The following is a 20,730-nucleotide window of genomic DNA, read 5'->3' as shown; positions in this document are numbered from 1 at the left end:
TAATAAAAAGAAATATAAAGTAAATAATACTTTTATATAATTTAAACTTATGTAAAAATATTTTAGAATGTTTAAAATGAATAAATAATACATATTTAATTTTAAACATTTAATTAAAATTAAACATACACTATGTAATATATATTTAATTAATTATATTTATTATTTTTTAAATTAATTTAAAAATATTAACAAATACTATTAATTACAAATACATCAACGCTCATAAAATAATAACATAAATAATAATAAATATTTATATTTAATACATAAAAACAATGAAATATACTTTCAATATTAAAAAAATTAATTAAACACAACATTATGTAACATAATAAAAATATTATATAACACATAAATAAATATAAATTATATTGGATAGCGTAAGGCTAAAAATTACTATTCAAACTCCATAGGGTGCAACAGTAGGGAAAGTGTTGGATAGCGGATAGGTAAAAATTATTATTCCCACTCCAATGAGTGCAACAGTAGGGAAAGCGTTGGATAGCCGGTGGGTAAAAATTACTATTCCCACTCCAGTGGGTGCAACAGTAGGGAAAGTGTTGGATAGCGGGTAGGTAAAAATGACTATTCCCACTCCAATGAGTGCAACATTAGGGAAAGCGTTGGATAGCGTAAGGGTAAAAATTACTATTCCAACTCCAAAGGGTGCAACAGTAGGGAAAGCATTGGATAGTGTAGGGAGAATAATTACTATTCACACTCCAAAGAGTGCAACAGTAGAGAAAACATTGGATAGCGGGTGGGTAAAAATAACTATTCCCACTCCAGAGAGTGCAACAGTAGGGAAAGCTTTGGATAGCAGCTGGGTAAAAATTACTATTCCCACTCCAGTGAGTGCAACAGTAGGGAAAGCGTTGGATAGCGTAAGAGTATAAATTACTATTCCAACTCCAGTGAGTGCAACAGTAGGGAAAGCATTGGATAGCGTAAGGGTAAAAATTACTATTCCAACTCCAAAGGGTGCAACAGTAGGGAAAGCGTTGGATAGTGTAGGGAGTAAAATTACTATTCCCACTCTAGAAAGTGCAACAGTAGGGAAAGCGCTGGATAGCGGATGGGTAAAAATTACTATTCCCACTCCAGTGAGTGCAACAGTAGGGAAATCGTTGGATAGCGTACGGGTACAAATTACTATTCCCACTCCAGTAGGTGCAACAGTACAAAAAGTGTTGGATAGCGGGTAGGTAAAAATGACTATTCCCACTCCAATCAGTGCAACATTAGGGAAAGCATTGGATAGCGTACGGGTAAAAATTACTATTCCCACTCCAGTGGGTGCAACAGTAGGGAAAGCTTTGGATAGCGTTGGGGGAAATATTACTATTCCAACTCCAAAGGGTGCAACAGTAGGGAAAGCTTTGGATAGCGTAGGGGGCAAAATTACTATTCCAACTCCAAAGGGTGCAACAGTAGGGAAAGCGTTTAATAACATAGATTTTTATTTTAACATACTTATAAATAATGTTTATATTTGAAATAATGTACAATACATTTTCTAAATACATCAACATCAATAAAAAACAAGTAATAATTAATAAAACCAATTACATTTGAATAATTACTTGACAATAAATTAACAACAAACACCAATAAATAATAATTATTAAATATTACTCACCAAATAATTAATATTAAAGAATACATTATTTATCATAACAATAAAATATTATTTAAATTTAAATCAATAATAAAAATTAAAATACATTATACAAATTAAAATTTTAAAAAATGTTTAACAATTATTAATTAATTTTTCTAGTTATTAAAAAATATTTACAAATTAGACATTAATTGACAATTTAAAAAATAATTATCTATTAAAATAATTAATTACCAATTAATAAATTTTTAATACATTAATTATCCATAACTAAAAATGTATATATAATTAAATATTTACAATAAAATTACTTTCCACCCAATACCCCTATAAACCCACAACACGCTCCGGGACTAAAACATAACATTTAATTAAAATTTACATTAATTACCAATTAAATAATTAATTTATCAATTAAAAGAAACAAGTTACTTACCTGTAACTTTAGTTCTCCAGTATTGGTAACTTTCATAGATTCCCATAGCTTGTATCATTCCCCGTCGTCGGAATGGGAGCCTCGGTAAATTATATATATATATGTATATGTACTATAAAAAGGTAGATAAACCGAAAAGAGGTACAAAAAGGAAAAAATTAGGCCTAGGCCTTATACTATTTTGTAGCCTATAGGTGTCCTTTTGAAAAAAGACCCAAATGTAGAGCACCAACCAATCAGATCAGCCTCACCCTGTAGAACCTTCCTGAGAAACCTCAGAGCCTCAGATTTTCGTAGCCGTTGTATAGCTCTTATGCCATATGCTAAAAAAGGGGTGAGTTTCCCAGGGGAGGCGGGTGGGCGCATGGGAATCTATGAAAGATACCAATACTGGAGAACTAAAGTTACAGGTAAGTAACTTGTTTCTTACTCCAGTATTGGAACTTTCATAGATTCCCATAGCTTGTATCAGAGTAGATAGCAGTAGTACACATATCACATTTCGTGTATAAAATTCCAGTAATCTCACATAATCAATTACAATGTCATCATCATATTCTAGTACATGTAAAAAACCCAACAATATAAATAACGAAATGTGAACGAAAAGGAAGGAGGGTAGAAAGGAAAGCTCACCGCTCACTGGAAGAGATTTCTCAGGACCGCTTGCCCAACAGCTGCATCCCCTTTAGCAGAGGAGTCCAAGCAGTAGTGTCTTGTAAAGGTATGAGTACTGCTCCAGGTGGCCGCTCTGCAGATGTCCTTTATCGATACTCCTGCAAACAACGCCGTTGAAGAGGAGATAGACCTCGTGGAGTGTGCTTTAACCTGTCCTTCCAGGGGCTTCCCCGCCGCCTGGTGGCAGAAACGGATTGCACTAGATATCCATCTGGAGATCCCTTGCTTTGATAACAGAAACCCCTTTCGAGGGGCTCCAAAAGCCACAAACAGCTGAGGTGACTTCCTAAACCCAGCCGTGCGTTGAAGATAGAATTTGAGACATCTCTGGATGTCTAGAGAATGTAGTGCTCTCTCGGCCGAAGTGGAAGGCCGAGGAAAAAATGAATTCAGAACAACTGGTTCATTTAAATGAAAGTCCGTAGGTACTTTTGGAATAAATTTGGGGTTCATTCTAAGGATTAAGGTATCATTCTTGAACTGTAGAAAGGGCTCTTTAATGGTCAGAGCCTGCAGTTCCCCCACTCTCCTCGCAGATGTGAGAGCGAGGAGAAGGGCCACCTTCCATGACAAGAATTTCAAGTCAGATTTATGAATCGGTTCAAAAGGAGGCCTCATTAGTTGGGCCAGGACCACATTTAGATGCCAAACAGGAGGTGGAGGTCGGATTGGTGGAAACACCCTGAACAGTCCTTTCAAGAATTGTTTTATGACTCTTGTTGACAAAAGTGAAGGACCCAACCCCGTCCTTCTATACCTGGAGATTGCCGCCAAGTGGACCTTGATGGAAGAATGGGCAAGACCTGCCTGAGCTAACGACAGGATATATGGCAAGAGTTGGTGTGGATCAGATGAAAAAGGGTGCACCCCTTCTCGCTGGCACCATACCCAGAAGCGTTTCCACTTTGCTCCATATGTCCTATTCGTGCTAGGCGCTCGCGCCTGAGCCAAGATGAGTCTGCATTCTTCAGGAATGTCTAGATCTCGGAACTCTCTGTGCTCAGGAGTCATGCTGCCAATTGAAGTGAGTCCGGGTTCGGGTGGAGAACCTGTCCGTTCGACATTGACAGAAGCGACTGGCAGGGTCGGAGATGTATGGGATGGTCCTGAGACAGAAGGAGAAGTTCTGTGAACCAAAACTGGCGAGCCCAGGCGGGAGCAATCAGAATCATCCTGCATTGGTCTATCTTGAGCTTCCTGAGGACTCGTGGAATTAGTGGGAACGGAGGAAAGGCGTAACAAAATGTGCCGGACCAAGGCTTCAAAAGCGCATTCCCCAGCGATCCCCAATGGTGTTCCCTGCTTGCATAATACCGGCATTTCTTGTTTGCCGGCGTGGCGAACAGGTCGATCGCTAGTGTGCCCCAGTGGGCGAATATCTCCTTGATCACTGAATCGTCCAATTCCCATTCGTGAGACATCACTTTTAGGCGACTCAGAGTATCCGCCTTTGTATTGTCCACACCTGGCAGATGCTCTGCCACCAGCATGATGTTTTGCGAAATCGCCCATTTCCCCAGCAGCTGAGCTTCCCTGGACAGCTGTGTTGATCTTGTGCCACCCTGTTTGTTGACATAGCGCATGGCTGTGGTGTTGTCTGTACGCACTAGGATGGAAGAATTCCTTATCCTTGGTAGGAATGCTAACAGAGCGAACCGAATGGCTCTCAGCTCTAGAATATTGATATGTAGACGACGTTCCACCGGCGTCCAATGCCCACTGACTTGGAGGTCTTGCATGACCGCTTCCCATCCTTGAAGGGAGGCATCTGTTGTAATGACTTGAGGGGCTAGAGGCAATCTGAAACTGAGACCCACCGAGAGGTGAGAACCTTTTATCCACCAGCCTGTTTCATCTGTATAGTGACCTTGACCTTGTCGTTGAAAGACCCGTCCACTTGCCTCCACTGGAGGTCTAGTTGTTCTTGGAAGGGACGCATTCGCAGTCTGCAGTACGTTATCAATTGAATACAAGATGAAATCGACCCTAGAAGAGACTTGTACATCCTGACTGTCACTGACTGCCTCTTTTGTAGCCGACTGGCCAAAGAAATGAGTTTTGTTTGTCTTTCCTCTGATGGGAAAGCTTTGCAAACCTGCGTATCTATAGGAGCGCCCAGGAATTTCACCGAATTGGCCGGCCGAAGGACTGACTTTTCTCTGTTGAGCTGGAATCCTAGTTGATCGAAGAGACGCAAACATGTCTCTACTGCTCTTGTAGCCACTTGATAACTCGGTGCCTTTAGCAGCCAGTCGTCCAAGTATGGGAAAACCTCTAGCGACTGTCTTCTCAGAAAAGCTGTCAGGGGGGCCAGCACCTTCGTGAATATCCTTGGCGCTGATCTCAGCCCAAATGGGAGCACCATAAATTGGAAGTGACTATTGCCCACTGTGAAGCGAAGAAAACGTCTGTGAGCTGGGTGGATTGGGATATGGAAGTAGGCATCTTCCAGGTCTAACGTTGCCATAAAATCTCCTGGATTCAGGAGGCGCAAGATATCCTGGAGTGTAATCATCCGAAATGAAAGTGTCACGAGATAGGTGTTGAGCTCCCTTAAGTCCAGGATCGGACGCCACTTGTCCTTGGTCTTTTGGATCAGGAAAAACCTGGAATAGAAGCCTTCTCCTCTTTGCGATAGAGGGACACGCTGTATCGCCCCTTTCTGAAGCATTTGTTGAACTTCCATTTGCAGAAGGCTTAGGTGTTTTGTAATGGTGGCGTGGGGAGCTCTGTACGGTGGAAGATCCTGAAACTCCAATGTGTGTCCTTGACGGATGATGTTCAATACCCACTGATCCGATGTTATTAGTTCCCAGCTGCTCATATGTTGAGAGATCCTGCCGCCCACAGGTGACACATGGGGCAGAGGAACAGTTGGCAGAGTCAGGAGGCCGCTATTGACGCTTGGAGGCATCCCTGCCTGGACGACCCTGCCGCCCGCATGAGTTCTGGTGAGAGAAAGATTGCGATTGCGATTGCGATTGACGCTGATAGTACTGGTTATCGTACTGAGGCCTGTACGATTGCGATTGTTGAGTATAGCGTTGTTGTTGGTAACTGCCTCTTGTTGATGTGAATCCTCTTCCTCTTGCTCCACGGAAAGGTGTCTTCCTATAATTGTAATGTGCCTAAGGACCGAGCTGTCTCCGTGTCCTTCTTTATTCCCTGTAGAGCTCATCAACATGTTTCCCAAACAGCATGTCCCCGTCAAAGGGTAAGTCCAGGATTTTATTCTGGACTTCTAGGCGGAACCAGGTCGCTCGTAACCAGCCCTGTCGTCTAAGTACCGCCGCTCCCCCTAGAGCGCGGAAAGCGGTGGTAGCGATGTCCATCGCGCACTCAATCATTTCAGATGAGGAACGTTGTCCCTCCTCCAAGAGTTTCTGGGCCTCAGCTTTAGGGTCGCTTGGGAGCTGATCCAGGTATGGCGAGATATCACTCCACATTTGACGGTCGTACCGTGCTAGGATTGCTAGGGCATTGGAAGCCCTGACCAGCAAACTTGAAATAGACGAAAAACGCTTCCCTGCGTTATCTAATCATCTTCCTTCTCTGTCCGGCAGAGCTGTAAGAGGAGCTGATGGATTGCGTGACTTTCTTTGAGCCGCTTGCGAAATCACTGAATCCGGTCTTGGTTGTCCAATAAGGCAAGCTGGACTGTCATCCGGCGCCTTCTATTTCTTTTCTAAACGTGGAAGAGTTGGAATAACCGTAGCCGGCGTCTGCATGACCATCTTTCCCTCTTTCCATATGTGTTCCACAATGGGAATGGAGCGGACAGCCTTGCGATATGATTCTTTAAAATCGTATAAGAAACAATCTGTAGAAGTTGAAGGCATGGAGAGCTGAAACCGTGCTGTGGCTCTATCCATCAAGTTGTGGAAACCTCCCACGTCCGCCGGAGGTGAGTCAACCGGGTCCGGTATTGGCGATGCCGGATCCGGAATCACATATTGATCCCATTCAACATCTGGATCCTGAGCCTGATTATGCTCTTCTTCATCCTCTGAAGTGTCAACCTGGGTAGGCTCTACCCTCTGAGGAATATCTACAGCCTCCCCCTGCTGTGGCCGTGAAGAGGAAGTAGTCGACGTCTGTGGTTGCTCCGGTGCCTGTCCTTGTACTGGACGCGCCGCTTGCCTGCCACGATATTCCTCCAACATAGCTTGGAAGTCTGTGAGCAGAGACAACGGCATAGAAACCATACCCTGCTGGTTCGGTACTTCTTAGTATTGTACGCGATCCTCTTGCTGTTGTTGTTGTTGTTGATAAAAATATTCGTTCTCCGGCTCTGAGTCATGATACTTTAGGTGCAACTGTGATGGGCTATACGCATCCCCAAATTCACCATCCTCCTCTTCCGAGTAATCCTCTTCATCAAGCAATAAGGCCAGAGGCAATGAAGGTACCTTCCTTGGCGAAGTCATCTCTGGTTTAATCCGCCTTTTCCTAGGGTTTTCAGCCCTCTCCAACAACGACCCTTCCATCGTCAACGGTGGCGTTGTCGAGGTGGACGACGATAGAATTGGTCTTGTCGTCGTCGAGTTCATCGTCGTCGTGACTGACGTCGTCGACGGGATCGTCATCGTCGACGTGATCGTCGTCGTCGACGGAGTTGTCACCGTCGACGGGGTTGTCGTCGTCGACGGGGTTGTCGTCGTCGACGGTGTTGTCGTCGTCGACGGTGTTGTCGTCGTCGACGGTGTCGTCGTCGTCGACGGTGTTGTCATTGTCGACGTAGCGTCTTCGTCGACGCTATAGTCGTCGATGTCTTCGTCGACGCTGATGTTGTCGACGTCTTTATGGATGGTGTAATTGTCGTCGTCGACGATGTTACCCTCGTGGAAGGGTATACTCAGATGTGAGTCCCTTGCTTATTGCACCATCAGGATTCAAGCAAGCCGGGCCGAAGACGGCTGAAATGCCAGAAACCGGTCTCCGGTAGCTTGTTTCCTTCCCAGTATAAGAATTGGCTTGGTAGTTTGGTCTGCCCTGTTCCCATGATGCACTGGGCCAGGGTCAGACTAATTTGCATATAGCCAAGCTTCTGAGCTGGGATGGTGCAGTGAGCTAAAAAACGGTGATGGATCAAGCCCTGATCTTTGGACTGGGTAAGAGTGGTCTGCTTAATTCAGACACTCTGTTCATCACCACCCCCTTTTCTGAATCACCCTCGTCGACGTCAGCTTCTTCGATGGCAAAGGAGATGCCGTCGTCGTAGGCAAACTCGACGACGATGCCGTCGACGAGGTCTTAGCATCTTTACTCCTGCCAGCTGAAGTCCCCTCCACAGCTGGCTTCTTGAAAGATTTCGAACCATCAGCCTGATGGGATGGCCCAGCCGAGCCATCTTCCTTCCTTGACTTTGGTACCTGAGGTACCGGCCTCTCCCTCTCCTTTTCACTTCCGTGAGGAGATTTGTTAGGCCTAGGCTTGCCAGACCTGTCAGAGGTCCCACGCACAGCCTTAGAGGGGGGTTCCGTAGAAACTGAAGCAGATGACCTACCCCTCTTCTGTGACCTCTTTGAAGAAGTAGACGAAGCATCCTCTTCATCACTGGAAATACATTTCTCTCCTGTCTTCAGCTTCTGCAACCAAATCAGCAGACGCCCCTCACGGTCACGTAAGGTCTTAGTTGAAAATGTTCTGCAGATTTTACAGTCTGCCACCTTATGATCTGGGTATAAGCAGTAAATACAATACTTATGCTTATCCTCAGTAAAAAGTCGTTTTTTCGAACATGTGGCACAAGGCCTGAAGAGGCTTTTCTTCTCCTGGTCTGCCATATCTCAAATTTAAAGATTTCCTGAAATTTTTTGTAGAAAACAGTACCTCAATAGAAAACTAGAGCAGAGCTCTAGGGAGACTCCCTATCACCAACGTGCGGTAGAAAATCTAAGGCTCTGAGCTTTCTCAGGAAGGTTCTACAGGATGAGGCTGATCTGATTGGTTGGTGCTCTACATTTGGGTCTTTTTTCAAAAGGACACCTATAGGCTACAAAATAGTATAAGGCCTAGGCCTAATTTTTTCCTTTTTGTACCTCTTTTCGGTTTATCTACCTTTTTATAGTTACATATGTATATATATATATATATAATTTACCGAGGCTCCCATTCCGACGACGGAGAATGATACTAGCTATGGGAATCTATGAAAGTTCCAATACTGGAGTAATAATTATTTGCCAATTAATAATTAATTACAAAATAAATTATACATAAAAAAATATTTTGATAGTTACAATTAAATTACTTCCCACCCTATTCCCCTATAAACCCACAACCCGCTCCGGTACTAAAACATAACATTTAATTAAAATTAACATTAATTACCAATTAAATAATTAATGTATCAATTAATATAATTAATTGCCAATTAATTATTAATTACAAAATAAATTATACATAAATAAATATTTTATTAATTACTATTAAATTACTTCCCACCCTATTCCTCTATAAACGCACAACCCGCTCCGGTACTAAAACATAACATTTAATTAACATTAACATTAATTACCAATTATATAATGAATTTATCAATTAAAATAATTAATTGCCAATTAAAAATTAATTACAAAATAAATTATACATAAAGAATATCTTATTAATTACAATTAAATTACTTCCCACCCTATTCCCCTATAAACCCACAACCCGCTCCGGTACTAAAACATATAATTTACTTATAAATAAATGTATTAATATATAAAAGTAATACACATATAATATAAATTATTTTAAATACTTAACTAAAACATATAACACATACATAATAAAAAACAAAAAAATAATACAAATTTCGACATTAGTGTCATCGAAATTAGTTACATCGATATATATGCTTTCGATATTACTTACCTTAGGGTCGATATTCTGTCCAACGATATTCTTGACATCGATATTCTGCACCTTCGAAATTTCAAACACGATATTTTGGTAGGTCGAAATTTAAAACTCGATATTTTGACTGTGTACCATATGCAAGAGTATTTAAAATTCAAGCATGAGATTCTCTGGTCAGCAAGAGTGTATTATAGTAGCCAGATACAAAACCTATTCCATTTAAAGATGTATGTCATTGATGAGGATTGTCCCAGGCTGGAAAGAATGAGTGTCTGGCTTGAATTGTTAGAGTGTGCACACAGATATGTTCTGCTGGTCTGTGAACCAATGTTGTATGCTCCATGCTAGAGCTACTAACATGATGGTGCAGGATTCCATCTTCATCTTTTACAACATGCAAGGCATTATGGAAATGGATAAAACAAAAATGCTTCTACCTGCGTTCTAGAGAGCCCTATGAAAACGTATGGAAAGGTGCCATCTCTCTTTGTGGGGAGTGTCAAAACGATCCCACAAGGCAAGACCAGTAACTTCCTGTTAATTTCCCACTTGGGGCACTGTGTCTTGTTTTTGCCTAAGTAAATTCTCAAATGTTTCTAAGAATGAGTTCGTTTTCCCATAAACTCAGAGAAAAGACAGTATTTTTCCACCATACTTGTGGATATAGAACAGGATCCCCTTACCTTTGTAACACAAAGCATTTTAGAGTTAATCTTATGGGCCTGAGTTCCAGAATCTTTATGGGCAACAGCTTTTATTCTTGAGACTAGTAGCCACTCACAGATAACTCCGGATTGCGTGCTCATTACTATTTCAGAGTGATATATGATCAGGAAAAGCTGAGGGTCTTGATGTAAAACGTGGCCCTTGGATGGATTTTTGCTGCTTTGTCACTAATGCAGTGCTTGTCATACGAGGTGAGCGGCTTAAAGATTTTTGACCAGATATTGTGCGCAGTTGTGCTTCTAGTTTTTCTTGTATTATCCAAATTCAAACGTTTTACCGTGAAATCAGAAGGATACACGGGTAAAGTCAACAGACTGATTCGTGGAATGTAATCTAATTTTCTGATTGTTGCTTAGTATAGAAAATCGTTCTTTTACTTGCACAAGGGCAGATGTTTTTTCTATTGAGACTTAGGCCCAGGTACTGCATTGCTTGTTGAAAGTTGCTTTGGCTCAAGCCTGTGATGGTGCTTTCAGCAGCCCTCATCCAGGAATGGACACATGTTGACCCATAAGCATTCAATACGCGCTATTACCGGGGTCATGCATTTGTTGAATATATAGACCACTGATTTGAGAGCACAACTTTGAAAGTACAGTATTTATTGTCAACCATAAAGTGTAGCTATTGATTGTGTGTTTGCATATTTTTGGATATGCAAGTATGTTATGTTAAGGTAGGCTTATAAAGCGCACGGTCACCGTGGGTTTCCTGGCGCTGATCTGATGCTAAGGGGACAAAGGGAATTAGCTGGATTGTGGGAAAAGCCATGTTTTTAGAGATTTACGAAATTGAATGAGGGAATTGGAGGATTTGAGCAGGGGAGGGAGATGCGAGTAACATGGTCTCTGGAGGAGCCGGGTCGGTTGGAGAGCCGGATTTCACTTTCCGAGCCATAGATTCTACCAGTTCCAGGTCCATGCAGGGAAAATGGTCAAGTGTAGGTGAGGAGGCTAGCCCAAGGTCTGATCCCCTGTTGTTATCTTGAACTGTCTGAGAGGTAGTACCGAGAGGGAAGGAAGTGTATATTTTATTTACTTTGGCCGAGAAGAATTCCGCCAAGTCGTTGCATTGGGAGACTGATTTCTCCTCGTATACACTGGAGGGGGCGGGGGGGGGGGTGGTTTAGTCAGTTTCTGCAAAGTTTGGAAGATTTCCCTGGATTTAGATTTTGAGGCTAGGATCTTGCTGGAGAAGTATGCTGTTTGGGCAGTTTTTATCTCCTCTTTATATGCTTTTATTTCTTCCCGATATCGGGTTTTTTCCTCCGTAGAATAGTTTGAGCGCCATTTTCTTTCTGCTTTCCGGCATTGGCGCTTTTAGTTCCTGTGGTCTTCCGAAGACCATGGTGCTGTTTTGTGGGAGTGTTTTACCGTAGATTTCTTAAGGGGGAGGATGGTTTTGAGGGAGTGCAAAATCCAATTTTCGTACTCCTGGTTTGCCAGACAGGGATCTTCGTTGTTGGAGGGAGGTTTTTCCAATAGTTTGTTTGTCCATTCTTCCACTTGTATCCGTGCCCACGATCTAGCATATCTAGTCGAGGGGGCTGGCGGAATGGGTTTCTCGGTGGACCAGGTGAAGGGCACCAAAAAATGGTCAGTCCAGGGAAGGGGGAGTGGGGACTCAGTTAAAAACTCCGCACAGTTGCTAAAGACTGGATCTAAGAGGTGTCCCTTCACATGGGTTGAGGTGTTTACTCGTTGAGTGAGTTGTAGTGCGGCCAGGTCGTCGGCCAGGGTAGTGGCTGTTGAGTCTGATGGTGAGTCAAAATGTAAATTAAGGTCGCCTAATACAGTGAAGTTGGAGGCAGTGCAGATGCGTGGCGCCACTATTGCTGTTAAACAGTTATGAAATTGTTTAGGGGGGCCGGGTGGGCGGTATATCAAAGTGCCCGAAAAGCAGTGGTTGGGGGAAAGCTCCAGCGAGAAGGCTAAACTTTCACAGTCTGGAATGTTTTCCACGGCGAGTCTGCAGCAATATTGATCTTTGAATATGATTGCTAATCCTCCCCCTCTGCCGTCTGGGCGGTCTTGACGAGTGATTTGATAACCAGAGGGGAGGGAAGCTACCACATCAGGGTCAGAGTCAGACATTAACCATGTTTCCGTAAGAAACAATGCGTCCGGCTTGCGTGCCTCCAGTAGGAGGGATATTTCCACCTTATGTTTGGGAAGGGATCTACAGTTTAAAAGGAGCATGCGGTATTCATGCTTCGAGGGTTTGCTCTGCCATATGGAGAGGGGGGCGTTACATTTTGGACAAGTGGCTGGAAGGGACGTAGTATCAAGACCGTACCTCAGACAATCATGTCCCACGGGCCTCAAGTCGTGGAGAGCGTCTGGGCTGTAGGCTATGGTCTGTTTAGCCTGGGTTGTAAGGGGTGTGGCCCCTGGCCCGGAATCGGCGCGGACGAGCGCAGACGAGCTTGCCTTATGCGCGCCTTCGGCACGCATTCGTCGCGCCCGCTGCGCTCGTCCGCTGCGCTTCCTAAATGAACACATTTTTGTAGGAGGCAGATTAGTGAGGGGGGCGTGGCCTATCCGGTGGGTGTGGCCTATGTCCTCGTAATGGCGGCGAAATGCTTTTTAAAAGACAACAACAATTTACAAGTTAAAAAAGTAGCGTTTCCGCTCTACTCCCGGCTCAAGCCTCAGGAGGTTCCTTCTTTACAATGGGCAGCGCTAGGATTCAGCGCACTTTTATAGCAGGTAACGAGTGAGGGGGGCGTGGCCTATCCGGTGGGCGTGGACTATGTCCTCGTAATGGCGGCGAGGTAAACAAACACTCTCCGGTGGCAGCGTATTGTTCAGCTGACCTCCGGGGGTTTGTGCAGTGCTGGGTGCTCAAAAACGGTGAGTGCAGCGAAATGCTTTTTAAAAAACAACAACAATTTACAAGTTAAAAAAGTAGCGTTTCCGCTCTACTCCCGGCTCAAGCCTCAGGAGGTTCCTTCTTTACAATGGGCAGCGCTAGGATTCAGCGCGCTTTTGTAGCAGGTAACGAGTGAGGGGGCGTGGCCTATCCGGTGGGCGTGGCCTATGTCCTCGTAATGGCGGCGAGGTAAACAAACACTCTCCGGTGGCAGCGTATTGTTCAGCTGACCTCCGGGGGTTTGTGCAGTGCTGGGTGCTCAAAAACGGTGAGTGCAGCGAAATGCTTTTTAAAAGACAACAACAATTTACAAGTTAAAAAAGTAGCGTTTCCACTCTACTCCCGGCTCAAGCCTCAGGAGGTTCCTTCTTTACAATTGTCAGCGCTAGGATTCAGCGCGCTTTTGTAGCAGGTAACGAGTGAGGGGGCGTGGCCTATCCGGTGGGCGTGGCCTATGTCCTCGTAATGGCGGCGAGGTAAACAAACACTCTCCGGTGGCAGCGTATTGTTCAGCTGACCTCCGGGGGTTTGTGCAGTGCTGGGTGCTCAAAAACGGTGAGTGCAGCAAAATGCTTTTTAAAAGACAACAACAATTTACAAGTTAAAAAAGTAGCGTTAACCACTACCATGCTCCTTGCATTGTTTTAAAAGTTTTTTTTTTTTAATCAAACAGCTTAGACAATGGTCACGTACTCAGCATTTCTTTTCCAGTTATGCAATATTTACTAAGGGCATAGTAGGGGCCTTCATACTCAATAAGTCAATTACTCCTCCGTTGTGGATATTGACAGGTACAATTTCTGTTGATGCTTATTCCATAAGGCAATGGCATTTCCAAATATCACAAGAAGAATAATCTCTTGGAGCAGGATAAAAAAGACCTTCATCTAGTGCCACATTGTCATCACACTTATTAGGCTCAATGGGCCAGTTTGTTACTTGTGGGGGAAGATACCTCCTTGAGCTCAATTGCGCCAACTTCTTCTTCTTCCTCCTCATCCACTGATAATGGACAAGGGGCACAAAGAGCATGGGACCTGGACTTAAATCGATCAAAAGGATGCTCGGGCTGTTCCGTTATTGCAGTCCTTTGAGTGACAGTAGATGGTTGAGACTCTTCCAAGGCAGCAGAATGATTCACAGTAGCAGGAACAGGTGGGGCAACCCAGAAGAAAACTCATGCATTATATATAACAGTCAAAGTAATCCAATGGCACCTAGACCTAGGGAGGAGGCGTGCATAAGAAGAGAATTTGAAAGCACAAGGTTTATGACATAGGTACTCACCACAAAGATAGTGAAATCCCTCCTTTCACACCAGTCTCTCTTCAAGTAGCAAATAAATATTCAGGTCATGAGTGCATTTGTTTATTCAGCTGTCTCTGGTTTATTTCCTTCTACACTACATATGGTTTGAAAACTCTATTCTTCAAATTCACCCTTTCATCCTCTTCATCACCTTCTCAACGTGACAGATATTTCACTAAAGTCTGCATCTGAAGTGTTGGTGTTTTTTTATTACGAAAGATATTGAGTTCATTTGATGGAGATAGTAGCCGGACTTGGATTACCCCTTTAAAGCACATGAATGGAGCATATAAACCACCACTGATGAGAATGTGGAAGATTATGTCATTTGGGAGGTGGCTTTATTCGACAAAAAGGTTGTCATTGACTAGGATGAAGAAGCGGTAGTCTTCAACATGTATAAGTTCAACAAGATGGTTTCCATTCTTTCTTTGCTTGCAGAAAAACAAGAACAGAAGGATCTGACTTTGTTTGCTCACTGACTGGAATGTTTCATTAAAACCATAATGCAAAATATGTTAATCTGACTATTTTTCCTCGTTTTCCTTTTTTTAGGACCACAATAAACAAACCTTCCATTGTTAAAGAATATGTGTACACCTTTCACTAAATCTAGAGACGAAGATCAGACTTTGAAGAAAAAACTCCCCAAAGGGTAAACAAGTAGATGGCTTAGACGTTTCAAGGTTATAAGGAAGAACAACAAAACAGAAAACAAAACAGAAAACCACATGAAATTGTATCACAGAGCACCCCTGAAGCTATACACATTTGTGGGTAGAAATTCTATACAGGCCCATAAAGCAAGGCCATGTTGGCTTGCCCTTTTGTGCACTCTCCACCTTTCATGAAGAACAACGTGGGGAAGGCTGGTCCCATGACTGGGCATACCCATCCCACTTAGAGTGAAAAGGGCTACGCAAACGAATGATTGTGAGCAAAAGAACGATGGATTTAACCAAGTTCTCTTAACTAGGGGTGAATGTATGACTTATTCAGCATTCCTTCCTTCCTTCATTTGTTTGTGTAGCACTTTTCACCCTAAGTGGGATGGGTATGCCCAGAGCGTGGGTCCCTTGCTCACTGTGCCACTGGATTCAAGCTAGCCTGGCTGAGGAAGGACAATACCCAGAAACCTCAGGATGCTTGTTTCCGGTCCAGTGAGGACCTGGCTTAGCAGTTCGGTCTGGACTGTTCCCATGAGGGACAGGGTCAAGACTGATTTGCATATGGCTGGGTCTAAACTGGGGTGACATGGTGCGCAAAAGAACAATGGATTTAACCCAGATCTCTTGAATGGGGGTGAATGTATGATTTATTCAGCATTCCGTCAATCATTTGTTTGCGTAGCACTTTTAGAAAGTTGGCATTTTTCTGCGCTTTGCCCTTATGTGCCTGTAGAATGGCCTGGGTCAAATGACTGGGTTTAAATGACAGTTAGACATAGTGAATTCCTCCCAGACAGTCACACAAACGATGGGTTAGGCGTGCTTCAATGGGCCATTTGTTGGCAGGATATTGGGGTGGAGCTGAGCACGGCCAAACTTGCAACTGAATAGCCAGTGCTCTGCCTTTACAAAAAGGACCTAACAACCCTGCACTGTCACTGCCGCCAGCTTGGAGCCAGGGCAGGGGAGGCAGGAAATTCCAAACACTTCAAAGACACTTTCTAGAAGCTTCTCCCACCTTCAAGGACCAAGGCACCAGGGTACAACAGTAGGACTTCAAACACCAAAACTTCAGTACACTTCTGGACATGTGAACAATCTGATAGGAAGAAGGACTGCAGTGCTGCTGAAGGACTACCACTCTGCCCGAACTACTGCTGAACAAGACTGCTGACATGGCTGGATTGCTTCCCTGTTTAGCCTGATGTTCTGCTACCTTCTGCCAGGGTGCAACAACTGGATCTTCAACTGTCCCAGAACCTCCAGAGTTTGCTGGCCTCTTGTTCAGAGGCACAGGGACACAAAAGAGTTCCTCCATCTTGAACCCGAACCTGGGCCCAGCCTGACTGAGTCCTGACCCTCTAAATGGTGCCCCTCCAGTCCTGGGCCTTTAAAGGTGGTGCTAAAGGTGCCCAGATAGCCAAAATCTAAAAGTGGGCCCTTTTTGGCTAAAAACTGCTCTGAGAACAAGGAGGGGACCGAGACTAACCTGATCGCCTCTCCGCCCGGTGCATCACCAGTCAGATTGACTTTGCGGCTTCTCCCCTATGTTTTTCTCAACAGCAGCAAATCCATTTCAGCGGTGCTTCTCCAAAGCTATCTTTGGCTACAGCTTGCTGCCTCATCCCACTGGAGATTTTCAACTTTCATTTTGACGACTAAGTGTGATCATAGAAATCTTCACAGTGGCTTAGACCCAAGGCAATCCTGCGACTAAGCTCCCTCTTTGTACATCTCTTGCAGCCTTGCTTCGCTGAACATTTCCTTCAAAGGACGTTTTTCTCTAGAATTTATTTAAGTCCAAAGGTAAGCGCTGACCAGGCCCAATCCACTTCTTGTATCCAAACCAGACTCCATCACAGTAGGCCATATTTTTATTTCTATATTAGACGTCTGAGGTTGGTGCTTTGATCTTTTAGGCACTGGTTTTTACTAAAACCTTTAAAAATTCATAACTCTGGTAGTACTGATTTTGTTGTTGTTGTTTTGGTGTCAAATAATGTATTAAAATGTAATCTATTTTTCTGAATTGGTTTGGGATTTTTCTTTTGTTGTTTTTTCATATTATTACTGTCTGTGCACTGCTTAAATACTTTACACAATGTTTCTAAGTGAAGCCCAACTGCTTTTTGGAAAGCCACCAGTGTTAAGCCCAACTGCTTTTTGGCAAGCTAACAGTGTTAAGCACAGGTTCATTTAGTGACATTTTGTGGTTCACCCTGCAAGGGAGTGTGGCTGTTGATTGACCAGGGCTCACACCAAACTCAGCCAACAATCCAATTTCTAACAGCCTGTTTTGCTAATTATAAATGTCTATCGTATGTACCCGCTGGCCTTTCTGAAGGAAAGAGAAAATACTGTAATGTGATTTTAAAATAAGTGCTCCAGATCCCCAAAGATGGCAAGGATTATTCAGTGTTTATGATTGTCAATGGAGATCCCCTGAGTGAGAACCACTTCTTGGGTCTCCAATTCAGGCATGTGTTTTGAGAGTTCACCCTAAAAGGTAATAAGACCACCTATCAAAATAAGGAAAGATTTGTCTTTCACTTTCTTGTTGCCATTCACATTTAGAGAATCTACTGGTACAGGATGAGTAACATTGCCGTTTAGTTGAGGTGTGGTAGGGTCTCAGACTTTTCAAGCAAGTTGCGACTCTTAAAATAGGAAATGCATGTGATGAACAATTGTTACTTACCTGTAAACAGGTTGTTCTCCAGTATTGGTGTCTTTCATAGATTCACATGCTTGAATATTCCCCGTCGTCGATGTGGGTGCCCCACGGTAAATAAAATAGCAATAAAATCCCAATAAAATACGTATGTAAAAACTTAACACATATAAATACACACTAGAAACAGTTGCAAATACCAGGTCATCATTCCCATATAGGAATACACGGAGAGAGAGAAAACTTTTGCAACATATCCCTGTCGTTATGTTAGTTAGATTTTTGTAGCACAAGAGTGACAAAAAGAGTCTAGGAGGAGAAGCGAGCCTCTGAGGGGAGGTGGGTGGGTCGCATGTGAATCTATGAAAGACACCAATACTCGAGAACCACCTGTTTACAGGTAACTAACAATTGTTCTTCTCCAGTATTAGGGTGTCTTTCATAGATTCACATGTTTGAATAAAATAGTGAGAAGTAATAGCTGGCAGAAAGAGCAAAATCAGCAATGTATAGGCATGAAAATGCAAAACATCAAGCTTAGCCAGGTAGCAATGATAATAATAATAAAATAACAATATCATTACACAAACCATATAGGTGGAGGGTAGAAAGCAGAGGCTCACCTTAGTTAAAAAGATTGCGAAGCACCGCTTGTCCCACTGCCGTATCGGCTTCTTTGATCGTTTCAAGGCAGTAATGTCTCGTGAAGTGTGCCTGCTGGACCACGTAGCTGCTCGGCAAATTTGGTGAATTGGCACACAAGCAAACAGGGCAGTAGAGGATGAAATCGCCGTGGTGGAATGAGCTCTCACCGAGGATTGAAGAGGCTTGCCAGCTTTCTGATGACAGAAGGAAACCCCTGAAGAAATCCAACGTGCAACAGTTTGCTTAGTGACAGAACACCCCTTGCGCATGCGTACGTAGGCTACGAACAGCTGATCAGATTTGCGAAAGGGTGCCGTCCCATCGATGTAAAATTTAAGGCATTGCTTAACATCGAGAGAATGTAAACGTTGCTCCACTGGAGATAGAGGATTGGGAAAGAAAGTCTTTAAGAAAACAGGTTCATTGAGGTGAAAGTCAGTGGGCACCTTAGGCATGAAAGCCAGGGTGGTGCAAAGCATTACACAGTCTGATTTGAATGGGAGAAAAGGAGGCTTAATGTTAAATGCGTGAATGTCACTCACGCGATGTGAAGAGGTTAAAGCAAGGAGAAGGGCCACTTTCCAAGTTAAAAATTTCAAATCCGCTTTGTCGATAGGCTCTAAAGGTGCCTTCATTAATTGTGCCAAAACAATGTTGAGATGCCAGGTTGGAGGAGGACGCATAATGGGCGGGAACTTCCTGAACAGCCCCTTGAAAAACTGACGAATGATTCTGGAAGAGCAGAGAGAGGAAGAGCCATCCTGCCGGAAGCGAGAAATTGCCGCCAAGAAAACTTTCAAAGTGGAGTGGGAAAGCCCTGACTGAGCCAGCTCTAAAAAGAACTGTAGTAACTGAGCTGGAGTAGAATGAACAGGATGAATGTTGGCAGCTGCGCACCAGTGACAGAATCTTTTCCACTTTAGTTTATAAGTCTTTATTGTTAGATGGAGCTCTGGCATTGGCAAGAATGTCTCTGCATGCTGGCGGGATGTTCAAATGGGCAAATTCAAGGTACTCAGGTTCCAGGCCGATAATCTGAGAGAGGAGGGGTCCGGATGACAGATCAGACCCTCGTCCATCGTGAGGAGGTCCGCTGGAGGATGAAGGAGAATGGGTTTGCACTGAGATAGAAGCAGCAGTTCCGAGAACCACGCTTGTCGAGGCCATCTGGGAGCGATCAGGAGAATGTGGCACGGCTGCCTCCGCATATATTCCACAACACTCGAGGAACCAGTGGAATCGGCGGAAAGGCATAGGCGAATAGACCGCACCAATCCAACAAATGGGCATTCCTGGACGATTCTGGATGGGGAAGCCAACTTACAAAGAACAGGCATTTCCGGTTCACTGGGCTCGCAAAAGAGATCCATGTGTGGATGACCCCAACGCTGAAAGATGAAGTCCAGAGTCGGCTGATGTAGCTCCCACTCGTGAGTCGAGGATGCGGACCAGCTGAGGGCATCTGCTAGGATGTTCGAGATGCCCGGTAGATGAACTGCTGTTAGGGTAATGTTGTGCCAAAGCGCCCAATCCCAGTTAGTCTGTTTAAGTCGAGACAGGAGAGGAGATTTGGTGCTGCCCTGCTTGTTCACATAGTGCATACCGGTGGTATTATCGGTTTGGATGAGCACCGATTCTCCCTGGATCAGGAGAAGGAACGATTTGAGAGCCAGGAAGATGGCCATCAACTCCAACCTGTTGATGTGCCAGGAGCGTTGAGACTGAGTCCATTTCCCCTTGATGGACAGCCTCTGAAGGTGTGTGCCCCAACCTTCCAAGGAGGCATCCGTGGTCAGAATGAGTTCCGGAGCTGTGGTGAGGAAAGAGGTCCCGGCAGCCACGTTGGGCGGATGCGCCCACCACTGGAGAGCCAACCTCATCCGGGAGGTCACACAAATGAGATAGTTGAAAGAGCCGGTGACCTGACGCCACTGACCATCCAATTCTTCCTGAATGGGGCAATTCCTTAGCCTGCAATTTGGGATTAGAGAAATGCACGAGGACGCCATTGCCAGAAAAGACTTCAATATATCAATGGAAACAGACTCTTTTGAACAAATGAGAGCCACCAGGCGTAGAATCCGCAGCTGACGTTCATGAGACAAGAATGCTTTGGCTAGTGACGTATCCAGAGTGGCGCCTAGAAAAATGTGGACGCCCTGTAGACGTAGGTAAGCCACCACTGGAGCCAAAACCTTTGTGAAGATACGAGGGGCAGAGTGCAGGCCGAAAGGCAGCACCCTGAATTGAAAGTCTC

General features: G+C 44.0%; 1 protein-coding gene across 1 annotated transcript in view; it reads right to left on the bottom strand.

The window, feature by feature from the left end:
- Positions 1-20,730, bottom strand: part of CFAP54 (cilia and flagella associated protein 54) — a 2,285,874-nt gene that overhangs the window by 711,306 nt on the left and 1,553,838 nt on the right. The gene's annotated exons all lie outside the window — the stretch shown is intronic.

The sequence above is a fragment of the Lissotriton vulgaris genome, chromosome 1_1 (genome assembly GCF_964263255.1).
Source record: "Lissotriton vulgaris chromosome 1_1, aLisVul1.2, whole genome shotgun sequence".
In the NCBI taxonomy this organism is placed as follows: Eukaryota; Metazoa; Chordata; class Amphibia; order Caudata; family Salamandridae; genus Lissotriton; species Lissotriton vulgaris.
This window is presented reverse-complemented; position numbering and strand designations above follow the sequence as displayed.